We start from the raw sequence: 14,719 nt of genomic DNA, 5'->3' as shown, positions 1-14,719 counted from the left end.
AAAGAAAGTCCAGCGCCGGCTTGAGGTGGGACAGGCGGATGGAATGTTCTCCGGGAGATGCGCTGACAAGATGGAGGGAGGTCTTCTTACCAGGGGAGGCTGATAAAGCGCTTTGATGGAGCCGTGCTGTTTGCTCATGCTTGTCATGCTTTATGGACTTTGTTTGCACGTTTGCAGGCTGATGTCATGTTGGGGTGTGTGTGGGGTGGGGGGGTGTTTGGTGATCTGCATTTACTATTTGCATTTCGAGTTTGAGCACTTTAAATCAACATGTAATACTCATTTAGTGCCTATTTGCCATATGGACATCAAATACGCATTTAATGCCAAATGAAAAAGTATGTTTAACTAGTGGTGCAACGGATCATCATTGATCAGGCCCGATCCGCGGATTGGTTGGTGGAGATAAAAAATAAATAAAAAATAAAGTGCGCATTCACAGTCGATACCATTCTGACATGTCAAGGAGGCTGAAACATACTCAACGTAACACGCTAAGACAAACTTCAAAATAAAGTTGACCAAATACAGTAAAAGTACATTGACGGCGATGCAAATAGCATTAGCACACTTTTACTTTGAAATTTGCTCACGTCTTGGCGTGATGGCTAGCTTGACTTCCCTTTTAGACGTTATACTGAGGACGTAGTTAATTGACATTGTAGTTGCGACCAACATCGACACAAAGTTATCCCGAACTCATGTTCAATCGCTAATTTAAGACTGTAAGAAACCGCTGAATAATTATGCCGTCATATTATAATATGGCAAAAGGCGCCGAAGTAAGTGGCTAGCGGCTAGTTGTTAGCATGACCAAAGAGTGTCTGGCTGCCGGCTGGTAAGTTTGACAACAGGTACCTGGTTTACTTTAATTCTTTTTCAATATTCTGCTACTTACTTGTTTAAAAAAAACATTCAACTGAAAATGTCAAACTTAGCTGTTTAGATGATAGGAAAACAAGTTTAAGCCATTAATACCTTTTATTTTATACATGAACCATGTTAAAAATAAGAATGCTCCTGCCTCATATTGCACTTAAAAGTTGTGTTCCTAAATCCTAAACGGCTATATTAGACATTTTAAATTTTTATTTTTATTTTTTTTTATTTAATGGGAAAAGGCGATCCGATCCGTGACTTTTGTGATCACCATTAACATGTCGAGTAACACACCTATTTGAAATCTATAGCACTTGTGGCAGGTTTTTCATTGGACAAAGTTAGCATGCTTTTTACGGACCATTCTGGAACAGAAGTGAGGGTTTTCCCCCAAACTTTCCGCAAGAAGCACACCATTATCTAAAATGTCTCTTGGGTAATATGATTTACTAGGATTCAGGGGGTGTCGTCCAAATCCTAATTAATGAATAGATTGACTAGAAGGCATGTTTTATATGTTGTGGCTGTAACGTGATAATTTTACATTTAATTTCCAGTCACATTTGATGGCACCTTGCTGACTGTGCAACACAGTAAATTGCTACAGAAAAAAAAAAAAAACAGCGCCTGTCTGTCCCGGCTGATAAATGAAGTCATGCGCTCGCCCTTTCGCTTCTTTTAACTCCAGGATAAAAACGTCACAAAGCGACGCAACGTCGGCGTGAAAGCCGCCTTTTGTTTACACTGCGGCTCGTCGCCTTGCCGCGGGGCCTTGCCTATACGTCGTGTCCGGCATCTATATGCGGCGCTCGGTTTTGCGGGAAGCGCTGGGAGCCACGAGAGGAGATCAACGGCGACCCGCAGGCTCGCTTCGCACCCTCTCTGATGTGGCTGCCAAATTCCCGCCCCGGAGGAAGCGCGCGGCCTGGCGGGAGAGCGCCCAAGCGTGTGAGAATAAATGTATGTCACCTTCAACGGCCTCTGGAGGGAGTGTCCCGTCTACCGGAAGAGAGCGGCATGCGATTGTGCAGGTATTTCTGCTCAAGGCTAGGCTTGGTGAAAGGCGAAGTCGACCTTAAACATTTCTTGACAATATTATGTTATGTGTGACCTCACTAGTCTAAACATGACATTCTGATTAATATTACATTTGTGGAATATGAGTTATGCAGCAAAATCAAGCCATTTTTATCCATCTCAGGGGGCGGCCATTTTGCCACTTGCAGTCAACTTAATATGACATCACAGTTGCTCAGGGAATGACTAGTCACAGATCACAGATGTATTCTGAAGCTGAGTTGTGATTGGTTGTTACCTGAGCCCTAAACAACTGTGATGTCATTTTCACTCGACGGCAGGTGGCAAAATGGCCGCCCCTGAGATGGATAACAATGGATGGATTATACTGCCGTTTTTATCCATCTCTGGGGCGGCCATTTTGCCACTTGCTGTCAATTTAAGATGACATCACAGTTGCTCAGGGATCAGGCAACAACCAATCACAGCTCACCTGTTTTCTGAAGCTGAGCTGTGATTGGTTGTTACCTGAGACCTCAACAACTGTGATGTCATTTTCACTCGACGGCAGGTGGCAAAATGGCCGCCCCTGAGATGGATAACAATGGATGGATTATACTGCCGTTTTTACCCATCTCTGGGGCGGCCATTTTGCCACTTGCTGTCAATTTAAGATGACATCACAGTTGCTCAGGGATCAGGCAACAACCAATCACAGCTCACCTGTTTTCTGAAGCTGAGCTGTGATTGGTTGTTACCTGAGACCTCAACAACTGTGACGTCATTTTCACTTGACAGCAAGTGGCAAAATGGCTGCCTTTTGATATTGATAAAAAATTGCTGGATTAGCTGCTTAACTCATATTCCACTAACACAATATTAACCAGAATGCCGTATTTATACTAGTGGGGCTGCATAGCACATATTAGTGTCAAGAACATTTTTTGAGGTTGACCTCCCTTTTAAGATTGCATATAGACACGCCAGAGCCTTAATTGGAACTGCTGTCTCGCCGCCTGCATTGCATTCCAAACCACAAGCATTCACATTTGATATCCAAAAGTGATGCTAAATGCTAAGCTAATAGCTTTGCTGTGTCTTTATAGACAACTTCCGACTCAAATATTGATTTTGCGCTGATGTCATGGCATTGCCGGAAGATCTTAGATTGCCGTGATGTTATCTCAAAAATAATAGTCCGATAGTCCCATTTGTTTGTACGGCATCATGTCCGTTCCTTTGGGATTTTGTCGTCGATAACGAAGACGGCCGCACAATGCGATTCCTTTTATGCGGCCCTGCTTCTCGTTAGGCCTCCTCTCATCTGCAGCCTGTTATGGCGGAGCAGGGGATGACATCATACTGGTCTCGCGGTGGCGGCGGGTAATTGGCCAGCTCTCCTCCTCCTCCAGAGCGAGCGGCGCGGGCCAAGCAGAACACACAAGTGGAGCCAGGCCATGCGAGTCAGATGCACGGGGTTTTTCCAGAGCGGCTGGCGGGGGCCTCGGCGCGGGGGGGACCGACAGCGAGCCAAAGGGGGCCGCGGAGAATGGGGCGGGGGCCGTCCGACTCTAAAAGTCCGAAATGAATGAAGAGCCTCAACTCAAATGAAACGCGATATCAAGTGTGCCCCGGGCGGACCTGTTTGATGTATGCTACAATTCGCCGCTGTAGAACGTCGCATCACTAGCGCCTTTTCTCTGCCGTGATTTAAAAAAAAAAAAAAACTCAAAGCCAAAGACCTCTCAGCCCACACAATGTTCCGTTTGGACTCAGCTGCCGTCACAGGCAGCCATTGTTTGTAATATTTAAATGCTTTGGAAAGAAGTTCACGTGGCTTTATGCTGCATTCCTGGAAAGTGGGAAATTGAAGTCTTTTGACACTGGAAGATTTATACACCGTTAGCATGTTTTGCGTCCAATTTGGTGTGTAGATACCAGGGTTATTATAGTTTTGGAATTTTCATTTTAGTTAGTTTTGATTAGTTTTCAGGGTTGTTCTGTTAGTTTTTATTAGTTTTTTAAATGCGTAGTTTTAGTATGTTTTTTTTAAATTTATTTTTTTACGTATATTACTTGTGCGCAATATGTAATAAACACCATGGTAAAATGAAAAAAAGTAACACATTTCTTACCGAGCGTTGCTTTTTGCCTAGGAGTGATGTCATCTGAAGGTGCTTTTCTATTGGCTGCTGCTAGACGACATCACTTCAGTGTGACACACTATTCGGGTTAATATAGATATAAATATATCATATTTAAAATCATTCCCAAAGGCTAATGTATTAAATTAATAACGGTACCAAAGTCTAAAATTGACATTTTTGCTATAATTATAGTTTTGTAAACATAAAATGTAGTTTCAGTTTTCTTTCTTTTTTTGTTTACACTTTTTTTATTTTTTTATTTTAGCTATAGTTTTTTCATTCGTTTTAGTTCATCAAAATAACCTTAGTAGATACATTATCAAAACAATTATTGGATGATTGATGAACAGTTTCTTCATCTGAACGCAGCATTATGACCTGTTCAGTTCCCAAATATTTGATCCACAGCAAAGCACTTTTTTAGCCAAAAGAGCTTTTGATTGAACCTTTTAGGTACTTTAACCACTACAGTTTGTTGCTTAAACACCAACACCAACCATCTTCTTAACAGCGCCGTGACGCTAGCTAGCGTATTTTCCGCCATGCGCAACAACAGATCGTTGTCTGAGTTGTGAGAACAAATCCTCTGTGGGAAACCCTGCTTCCCAAGAGGGTGCAGCGCCTGACGTGTTGGCGCGTGCCCGTCCACGCTTTTGCCCAAACGGGTGTCGCTCGCAGTCGTTAAGGTGCCGTGGTCGCTGCGCCGCCGCCAGATGCAAGTCAGCGTCTTTCTGTGAATGTGGACACACACACAAGAAAAGCACTGAGCAAGCACAAAATAAAACGATGCTTTTGGAGAAGTTGCGCTCTCGCTGCGAAGTAGACATACAGTATACACGTTGCACAATTTAATGGCTGCACAATAGGCTCGGATGTGGGCGGGTTCCCACGCTATGCCGTCTGTCAGCAGGTAGGCGCGATGTATGTCACTCAAGAATCCAACCTGGCCGTCGAGTCACGCCGGCGACATATTTCTTTTCCGGCCATTTCTTGTTTTATTAATGTACAATACTGTGCTTTTTTAAATTTATTTCTAATTTGTGAAACGGAATTACATCGTACACAAATTTGAAATCCACTTCCCACAAGAAAATGCAAATGTGCCCTGTTTATTTATATAAATCAATATAATGTTAGGGTTAGTGCATGCTAATGGTAAAAAAAAAAAAATTTCAACTCAATATGGCGTCTTGTTACATTTTGCTAAATTCTGGCGACAATAAACTTAGATTATTTAAAACTCCATGTTAGGATAGTTTATACAATTTTGACAGAAAGGCAGACATCGCATCACCAAACATTTTATATTTTGCTGTTAATATGTGGTTAGTGACTATTGTTTTCATAACCTTCTCTAATTTGTGTGTTTTCAGTTGACAGACAAATGTCTTTTTTGTCCTACTAATTGTAGCATGAAAATCAAGAATTGGGTAGCAATGTACAAACACTTGTCATTATGTTACATTTGAATAGTGGAGATGCTGCACTAAATCATAATTTCCCGAACAGTTGTTCATAAAAATAAAAATAAATACAAATTGTGTCAGGAACAAGTTAATGTCTGTAAAATCCAACTTAGCCTTAGCCTTATCCTTATGCTGCATTGGAGGATGGTCGGAAGTCGGACTTTTCCTAATTCAAACCAGGAAGTTAGTGTGTACGGGAACGGCCCCTTGAATTCGGAAATCCCACAAACCCCAGACTTCACCGACAAACTACAACGGCGACCCCTTTAAAACCACAGACCGTGAATGGTAAAACACAATTTACTCCAGTATAAAACTAGATGGCTTTTTTTTCATTCATAAATATTCTACATAACTTCACGTAACACAACGCACGTGACAGTATGATGCTATCTCCCTGCATGAAATTATACGGTGAACTACTGAACTGTATGGAATGCTTATGAAATAAGATAAAAACAATAAATGAAGTAACATTTCGAGAAGGTAAGTTTGCCGGAGGTCAAAATGAGTTTTGAGGACCAAAACTAAACAGTTTATTAGTATCAGCCATTTTGGTTGTTTTACTTTCGCCTTCAACGCTTACAGGTCGGAATTGTGAAAAAAACAACTTCGTTAAATCAGACTTCTGACCGTCCTCCAATGCAGCATTAGCCTTTGCCAACTTGCAAATTTAGTAAGAAATGGTACAAAAAGCTGGCGTACCTATTTTATGGTCAAACTTATGTCAAATGTTCAGCAGGCAGCACTAAAAATGTCATTTTGTTCCAAAATGGTTGCATTTTGCTGCAGAAGCTTGCAAATTCTTCCCTTTGTGTGGAGTAGTGCGCTGCAGGGAGGAAATGATTTGAGCATAAGGGAATTTTATCACTTTCTCACTCTCGTGTGCGTTTCCCTCGCTGTCACATATTTGTCCTTCTTATCAGCCATGGGAGAGACACACATTTCACAATTGGGCAAAAGAATGACACGGGTCCATGCCACGTTTGAAATCTTTGCCCTGATTAGCACCGACGGACATGCAGCGCAATATCAGCTGTCCGGTCGGTACATTGGCGTAGTGGAAATTATGATATGATATGTTTCCCCTATTCAGGACATTACGTAGCGTTTTTTGCTACGTTTCTGTAAAGACAATCAAATGCTGTTTTGATAACACAGATCGTTAGCCTAATAGCATATTTTAATAAGTCTTTTTTTTGTTGTTGTCAATGTGACGTTAATCGCACAATTAAAAAAAAAAGAAAAAAAAAAGTGCTTTCCCCCCCCCCCCCCTTGCTACCTTCTCAGCGTCACTAAAATGTATGGAAATGTTTCTTATATGTTGGGTTTCTGCCAGATTTTCATTTTTGACATATTCTGCTACGTTGCGCGAATGTACCAAGCTGCACTGTCACTTTAGGTTAGCATTAGTGCTAGCAGCAGCTGGAGCGTGAGAATGAACTCAGACGACCCCCCCCCCCCTTTGACGACAGCCGTCGTGGTGGAGGGGGAGAGCGAAAGCGGCCGCACCTTGAGAGCCTTTGGCAGCTCTTCGCGTCTAGCTAACAGCCACATGTGTGGAAGCTCTCCTCCCACGCTTCACATTTCACACATTCCTCAACAATGTTTGCTTTTTTTTTCCAGGTCAACACACTTGAATAAGACACAGCTCTTTTTTTTTTTTCATGTCTTTTGTTGCGGGTGCTTTTCCATAAGAAGCGCTGCATCTTGTATGCCTTTCTTCTGCATTTTCCTTTTTTTTTTGCGCCGTCATCAAGTTTTTTTTTTCGCCGTCGAGGATTTGAAAGCGGGGAGTATTTATGTCTTCATGGGCTAACCATAAAAAGAAAGCCTCCCTGTGCTTTCATTTCCTCACTGACAGTGGGAATCCTGACCGAGGGCTCCGAGCTCTGGCCCGTACTTCCAACCATAACATCGGTCCTAACGACTTCCTGTTAGCGGCCATTGCGTAAGGCCTGGAAACAAAGACATCTTAGGTTGTCGGGAGAAGTAACCCCCACCCCGACTCCCCATTATCCCCTCCACCTTGACGCCCAGTCCACCCCCCACATTTTCTTGAGGATGGGGCAGACTGAACTGGGATGTGCAATATTTACATCCTCCCCTAACCCTAATCTAGCCTCATAATCCTTCAAATCCAACCCTAAACTCCCACCCTTCTATCCTAACCCTGTCCCCGAGATGTCACGCAGATATGCGCCATAGGCAGAACTCCAGACTGCCGCTAAACGGTTCACATTTTGCAGGAATAGTTGACTATTTCAGAATTGCAAAGTTTTAAGCGTGATTGAAAACGAGCTGGTTTGGGTTGTCGCTCTGGACGGACGTTTTGTCCTTATATGCTGAGGTCGCAAAGTAGCACCACCGGAACTTTCCTCGGCCTCCCCCCTAGGGACGTGGTCTCGGTCCTGGGAAGCGCTGGCCTGCGACCGAGCGGACCGTCGCAGCTCCACGACACACAGGCGCTGTGTGACCTTCTCTTTCTCACAGCGCCGTCCTCCATCTTAGTCGCAGACAATTTTTTTTTTAACTGGGAAGAATTGACAAGCGTCTTCCAGTATGGTCCCAATACGCTTGAATGCGAGGCAGTCGACGTGGGAATTGGCTTGTGGGAAACATCGTGTCCTGTCACGATCCGCCAAGACAAAACATCATTATCTGGTCCGTCAAGCTCGTTATTTAATTGACACCCCGTGTGTTTTTTGCGAGTCTGCTTGCTCAACTGGATTTGGATCCAAGCAGTGCTGCACCCAAAACACACGACCATAACAAATAAATCTGGGGAAATTTGATACGTGATGGTAAAATAATAACAATAGTGTCATTGTGTGAAACTGTTGGACATGTCACCTATAGAGAAGAAACCAAACCTGCAAATTTTGTCAGGCTAATGCTAATGTCATGCTGGTCCCCTCCTGGTCATGATAGCATTAGCATGATGTTGCTAGCTTATCCCGAAAATTGCCTGCAAATAAGGTCGGTATGCTGACGTTTGTCAAGCTCGCGAAATGCTCATTCCATAAATCCAGATTTGTCGCATTTCTCTTGTCGCCTTTTCGGGCCACCCGTTTAGCCAGGGAGGTCTCCTCGGTACAAGATTTTGTCTTTGAAAGTCTTCTCACTGCCGAATTTAATCAAGGACTGAGGCGAATTACCGTAGGTCTGGATCTGACTGGGAGCCCTCACAGAGGCCTCTTTATGCCGCCACCCGCCACTGGAGGCCCGAGGTTAGCACGGATGGCGCACAGGAAAGCACCAAGCAGCTCCCAGACACAATCCCCCCCCCTTTTGCTCCATGTTTATAAGCAGCATATCGCCTGGCCGGAGACGCTTTGAAAGCCGTCAAGTTCCACCCTCTCCATTTCCTCCCGCCTTTTTTTTCTCAGGAGGGAAATGTAAGCGTGCAGGAGTGGAAATGTTGCCGTGTGCGCGACGGGAAGCCAACGCACAAAGAAAGCGAAACTATTTGCGGAACAATGAGACCCTTTAGAGAAGGAAAAAAAAGGCTTTTTTTAAGGGGTACAGTGTCTCGTCACGGGGTGATACCCTTGACACGCTGCAGCTCAGGAACTGTCCCCTAGTGATCACTTTAAGTAAATAAGCGGTCTTGAAATTTGATGGAATTTGTCTTCCAAACGCTTAAGTTTGTTTTTCTTAAATTTGACCATTGGGAGGAAACTGTTGCTGAATGCAAGGTCGCCAAGCGTCCAGCTGCAAGGCTCTCTTCTCTCCTTGTCTTTCTATTAAACATCCTGTCCTTGATGAATTGGCATTCTCCATAGGCGCGACACACCCTCTCATTGGCCTCGGCCAATCATCTGCTTCCAGTTGTCAACAGCTGCCACCCGAGCCCCTCCGCCGCAATTTTCCCTTTTTTTTTCGTACCTTAATCTTTGACCACACACACTTGTCCACTTGCGACAGGCAGCCGCCGGCGCTTGGCCGCGTCCACTGAGCCACCCCGCCACATGTGCGGGTTGGGGGCTCAGGGGAGCGGACCCCCCCCCCTCCCCCTCCCCCCGCCCTCAGCCGGAGTGACATAACACAAGTCCAGACGCTCACCCGAAGACGTCGTGGTCTCTCTCAGACAACGCTGAACGGGGCTTTGTGCCTCGTTCGGAGCGCGTCTAATCCGATCATTCAGGCGAACAAGGAGTTGCTTCGCCGTTAAACAACGAGGATGTGATGTCACATGCACGTCCCCTAATGATTTCATCCTGGCTTGACCCCCCCCGCAAAGAAACACGTGCTCTTCAATGGCTGTCCTACGTTTCCAGAAGTGCTCGGCATCCGTAGTTCATGTAAAGAAAATCCCACTCTTATGTTTCTGGACCTCGTACCCATCCCTGCAAGGTCATCTCCCAGGCCCGGATGGATGACATTTGAACCACAGGAGCTAATATTATAATTTAGTTCAAATACTCAGAAGGGCCCAGTTTGTTCCTGTGGTTGAAATGCTTACCTGAATTTACGGAAACTTTTTGTTCTTGGTACTTGGAGTTCATGAAACTAAAATGCTTTTGCTGGAACTTACGTGACATACTTTTGTATGTGGTTCAAACACACAGATGTTTTTAGTTTTGAGGTAACGTTTCTGTGGTCGGAATGCACTAGATAGCTCAAGTTTCCGGAAACATTTCATTCTTGGTAATGCCCCCATGACGGGTCTTCTATTGGCCCGGATACATTACCCTGTCGCTAAATATAAACACGAGTTCCTGTTGTTTAAAAAAAGCTGCTAGTTGTTGTAGTCCTAATTCTGGGTACCTGTAGTTTCTGGAAGTAAAAGCTTCCAACACTGCAAGAACCCACTCTAAAAGATTTCTGGACCTCTCAAAAGCAGTTTAACCCGAGCAAGGTCTTCTTTTGGCCTTGATAAATTTCCTGACTAATAATGCACACAAAAGTTCAGGTGTAAAGTGCTTGACGTATAGCCGTATTTATTTGCACTTAAAATTCCAGGAATGTTTTGTTCTCGCTACTTGTCGTTCCTGTTAAGGTTGTTTCCAGCGTTGCGATCATTGTGCAGCGCGGTCGTAAAAAAAGCCTTTGAGAGTAAAAAAAAGAGCTTTTGTTGCAAACATGCGCTCGCGCTCTCGCCCGCTATCAACGGCGCTCTGGAGAATGCGTGGCGGAGAATGGGCCAATGTTCTTTGGAGCGTCCAGGAGTGAGCCGCGCAAGCTGCTGGACGTCACGCTTGTATACACACTTAATGGTTGAGGTAGCGGGGGGAGGGGGGTGGGGGGGGCCGCAGTGACCCGGGGGGGGGGCCCTCGGCACCAAGAAGAAAACCCCTCTTGTGTTCCAAAGTGCCAGACGAGCTCACGAGAAGGCAGAGCCGGATGTTGCTATCTGTCCCTTCATTGTCCCGCTTCCAAATGTTGCCATTTTACTTTGAATGATGACTTTGGGAATAGCCAAAACATTCCAAAGGCACACTGTGGGAACACCCTCTTTTTTTTTTTTCTTTTTTTTTTTTCTCTCCCTGTCCATTTGTGTTCCAGGGCGGCTGCTTACGTGATGAGTTAATGAGATGGAAAAAAGTGGCATTTCGGCATTTTGATAAAGGAAATGAGAGCAATTGGCATGCTGTGCCTTTTAAAGGACTCGTGCGGGAAAGCGTCTTCTTCCCTCTTTTCCTGTGACACTGGAATAGCCTCCCCCGGCATGTGACTGTACCCGTGGACATTTTTTTTATCGCCTGCAATTCATGTTTGGGAAACGGTGTATAATCAGTCCATGTGAACGCAGTCGGCCATGTGACACACACAAGCGCCACACTATCTTCCTCACGATGTCGGCCATCGCTCGGCGGGAGTTCCCGCCGCAGCATTCCAGCCATAGCATCTTGGGCGCTACTGTCCCTTCGTAAGCTGTAATCAAGCAACTTGGCACTTAAAACACTCCACTTGCGCATCCTTTTTTGGCGCTTCCGTCTCTTTTCGAGTTTCCTTTCATCTGATTGGCCCACTTCCAGAAGCATGCCGAGGGGGAAGCTTCTCTTTTGACTGGCCAGCGGTGGCCAATGTGCGCTTCAACCTAGCAATTTTCCACCCTAGGGGGGGGGGGGGGTAGCGTCAGAGACGTAACGGCGCGCAGGATGGCGCTTTTGTATTAGGGAATGCCGGAAAGGCCGCGTGCTCGTTTTTCCCGCCGTGATGGGTCCAAGTTGCTACTTTTACATGCAGTCAATATTCGGGTTACGGTCAGAATTCCGCTTTCGGAAACAATCGAGGTAACGCGTTTACAAGCGTGGCGGGAAAGCGTTATTCCGGTTGACCCGTTCGGACCACGACGCGCGGACAACGTGATTTCGTAAATTACGTCATTTCCGCTTATAACTTACTATGCGTTCAAAAAAAGACATAAATATGTCAATCACTACAGTAGTGATGGCAAAATGAAGCTTCATGAAGCACTTGCGATACTTTTTGACTCCTCAAGATGGCACTCATGATTCAAAGATGCAATGCAAATGTAATCCATTTTCATTGCACTTGCCTTTATCTTTAAACCAAGAGCACCATCTAGAGGAGTCAAAAAGTATCGCAAATGCTTCATGAAGCTTCATTTTGCCATCACTACACTACAGTAAATAAAGTAGTCCGTTTCCTCCTTGCTCCAGAAGTGTGGTTCTTTGCTGCAAGCGTCATGTTTGTTGACAACGGCTTGATTATTTCCGGTGGGTTAACACGCCAGAAGCACGAACTTTTATATACTTGAATTTACTGCGTGTGTATGTAGGCACAAACTGTGGCATTTTTGCCGTAGAGATACAAAATAATGTGAAATGTATGTATTTAAGTGAGGCGCCTTTAGCAAGTAGAACAGAGCTGCGCATATAAGTTGTGTCTACATAGACCAAGATTCCTTTGCGAATCAAATAAGCGAAGAAGACGAAGAAGAAAATAGCGAGCACAGCGAAAAACATTGCCCCGATCGATCGAGATATTCCGAATGTGCTTATATGCGCAAGAATTGCGGTTATGAAAGGAGTAACCCAGGGCTGTTATTCGGGTTTTCAAAAACCTGAATAAGAGCATAGTCAGGTTTTTGGACGCAGAATTCCATGCTCGGTCTGAACCTAACATAATTCAGCCGACAGAATTTGGTTCCTAAAAAAAACAACAACTGTAAATTGTTAGCAACAGTGTTTTTAGGAAACTAATTACTATCTAAATAAAGACGGAAGTCATTGATAACACGAGGATGCCGTCCTGTTTAGTTTGGCGGGGCTTTCACTTTGCATTTCGGGATACAAATTTCTTTGGCAATATAAATACTAATGTGGTGGCCATTTTGGGCCAGAACATCAACAGTGCTGTATGCAGAGATGACAGATCGTTTCACAATGATAATTTTTTTACTTGCGTATTTTTTACATTGTAGAATAATTTACACTTCTTGCATGTGACATTGTGACATCATAAACCATTTGTGACGAGTGAGGAAGGGATAAGTTGAACCGCAAACAAATGATTCTTAGGCAAGTGTAAGGAAGCTGTTGTCACTCGCTTTCTTCTTCTTGTGGGTATAATATCAGCGATGCTGTGATCCGGCTCTTCAAAGAAATTTTTCCGCCTCTTTCCCTCGACTTTTGTTTCTGGTCTGCCCATGTGCGGGCCTCTCATAGGTTGACTGGGCTGGTATGCGGCGGGAATCTTTGGATCAAGGTGATTTCACGCTCCTCCACGCTTTCCCAGCGCTCTCTGTTACCTCTGTGTGTGCGCGCGTTATCATAGCGCACATGCACAAACAGCTCAAAATCTGACACCCCTTTTTTTTTTTTTTTTCTCCCTTAGGTGTCCGCCTTTACTGCCCTCTTGGGACGTTTTGTCGGGGTGCCCGTAAAAATCCCAGAAGAGGAAAAGCAGAGGCCGCCTTCTTTGAAGTTGAGCTAATCTGGCTAACCTTGACATTCCCTTCCCATGCTAGCCTCTCATAATGGCTACAGAGTGTGTGTGTGTGTGTGTGTGTTTTTTTTTCTCAATGAAACTGCATATCTCATTCACTACTTTGGCTGTGGGGGGGAGGGGAAGCATGCAAGCAAGAAAGAAAGGAAGGAGGGTGAGGTGGTGGAGGTGGCGGTGGGGGGGCAGTGAAAAGAAGTTCAGCTGTCATTCAAGGCTTTTCCCACATGATCGGAAGCAGCTCGAGAATGTTTTTTATTGATAAGAAACATACACGTGGCCTGCGTAGCAAAGAAATGCCAAACGACCACATGATTTCCTATTCTGATGTAATTCTACCCTTTTTTTTTTCTTCTTCTCTAGGATGACATATTTTTTGCTGCACATTTTTCATCCGTTGACATGATTCAGCATCAAAGATGCGTTATGGAATAGGATCAAAAGAGTCCACGTCTGTTGATAGGGACGTGTCTCATGGATTTCGACCTATATGGCTTGACAATAACCTTATCATTAAAAAAAAAAAAAAAGTATTTACTCTGCACAAGACACAGCGTATTTAGCACATGAGCTAACCGTGCTGCTCCTACATTCCTTGTGTTCACCGGTGAATTATTGACTCAGAAACATGTAGCTTTCCCCCCCTTTTTTAAACACCTCCAACAAGTGCAGTAGAATGTTGACTATTTGTTGCCAGTGATTCTGACAAAGGAATTTATTGCCACCATAACACGTCAGCAACCAGCTAGCCTGACTTAGCTGTGTTAGGTGCTTTCTCTTTCAATGGCCTCGTTCATTTGGATATTTTAGTTGTATTTTAGACCTCTTTTCCTTTTTTAAATTCCAATAAGTGCGGTAGTAATGATTGCCACACACAGTAACATGCAAGCACTCGTCGCTTGAACGAGCCAGTCAGCTTCCTTTTTCCTTGTAATAGCCTCATTAATTTAAATCACATTTTTTTTGTACTGTAATTTCCCCCCCCACAGTTTTTAACCTCCAATAAGTGGCGTCGATTGTAAGTGTGGCTAATGTACAACAAAGGAATTTATTGCCATCACAAACATGCAAGAAGATATACCCTGTCAGTTCGCTGAGTTCGCTTCCTTTCTTTTTTATATGTTGTATTTGATGTATTTTATACTTCTTTTTTTTTTTTACATCAATGCACTACAATGTAGTGTAGACTTTTGTGTGTGTTTGTGCATGCATTATGTCACGCAAAGGCTAGCCAGTTAGCTTTGTTAGCCTCCTTTCTGCTTTAAATGATGTATTCAATTTTAGAAACACGCTTAT

The sequence above is a fragment of the Leptonotus elevatus genome, chromosome 17 (genome assembly GCF_054856555.1).
Source record: "Leptonotus elevatus isolate MCC_2025b chromosome 17, RoL_Lele_1.0, whole genome shotgun sequence".
In the NCBI taxonomy this organism is placed as follows: Eukaryota; Metazoa; Chordata; class Actinopteri; order Syngnathiformes; family Syngnathidae; genus Leptonotus; species Leptonotus elevatus.
Note: the sequence above shows the minus strand (reverse complement) of the source record.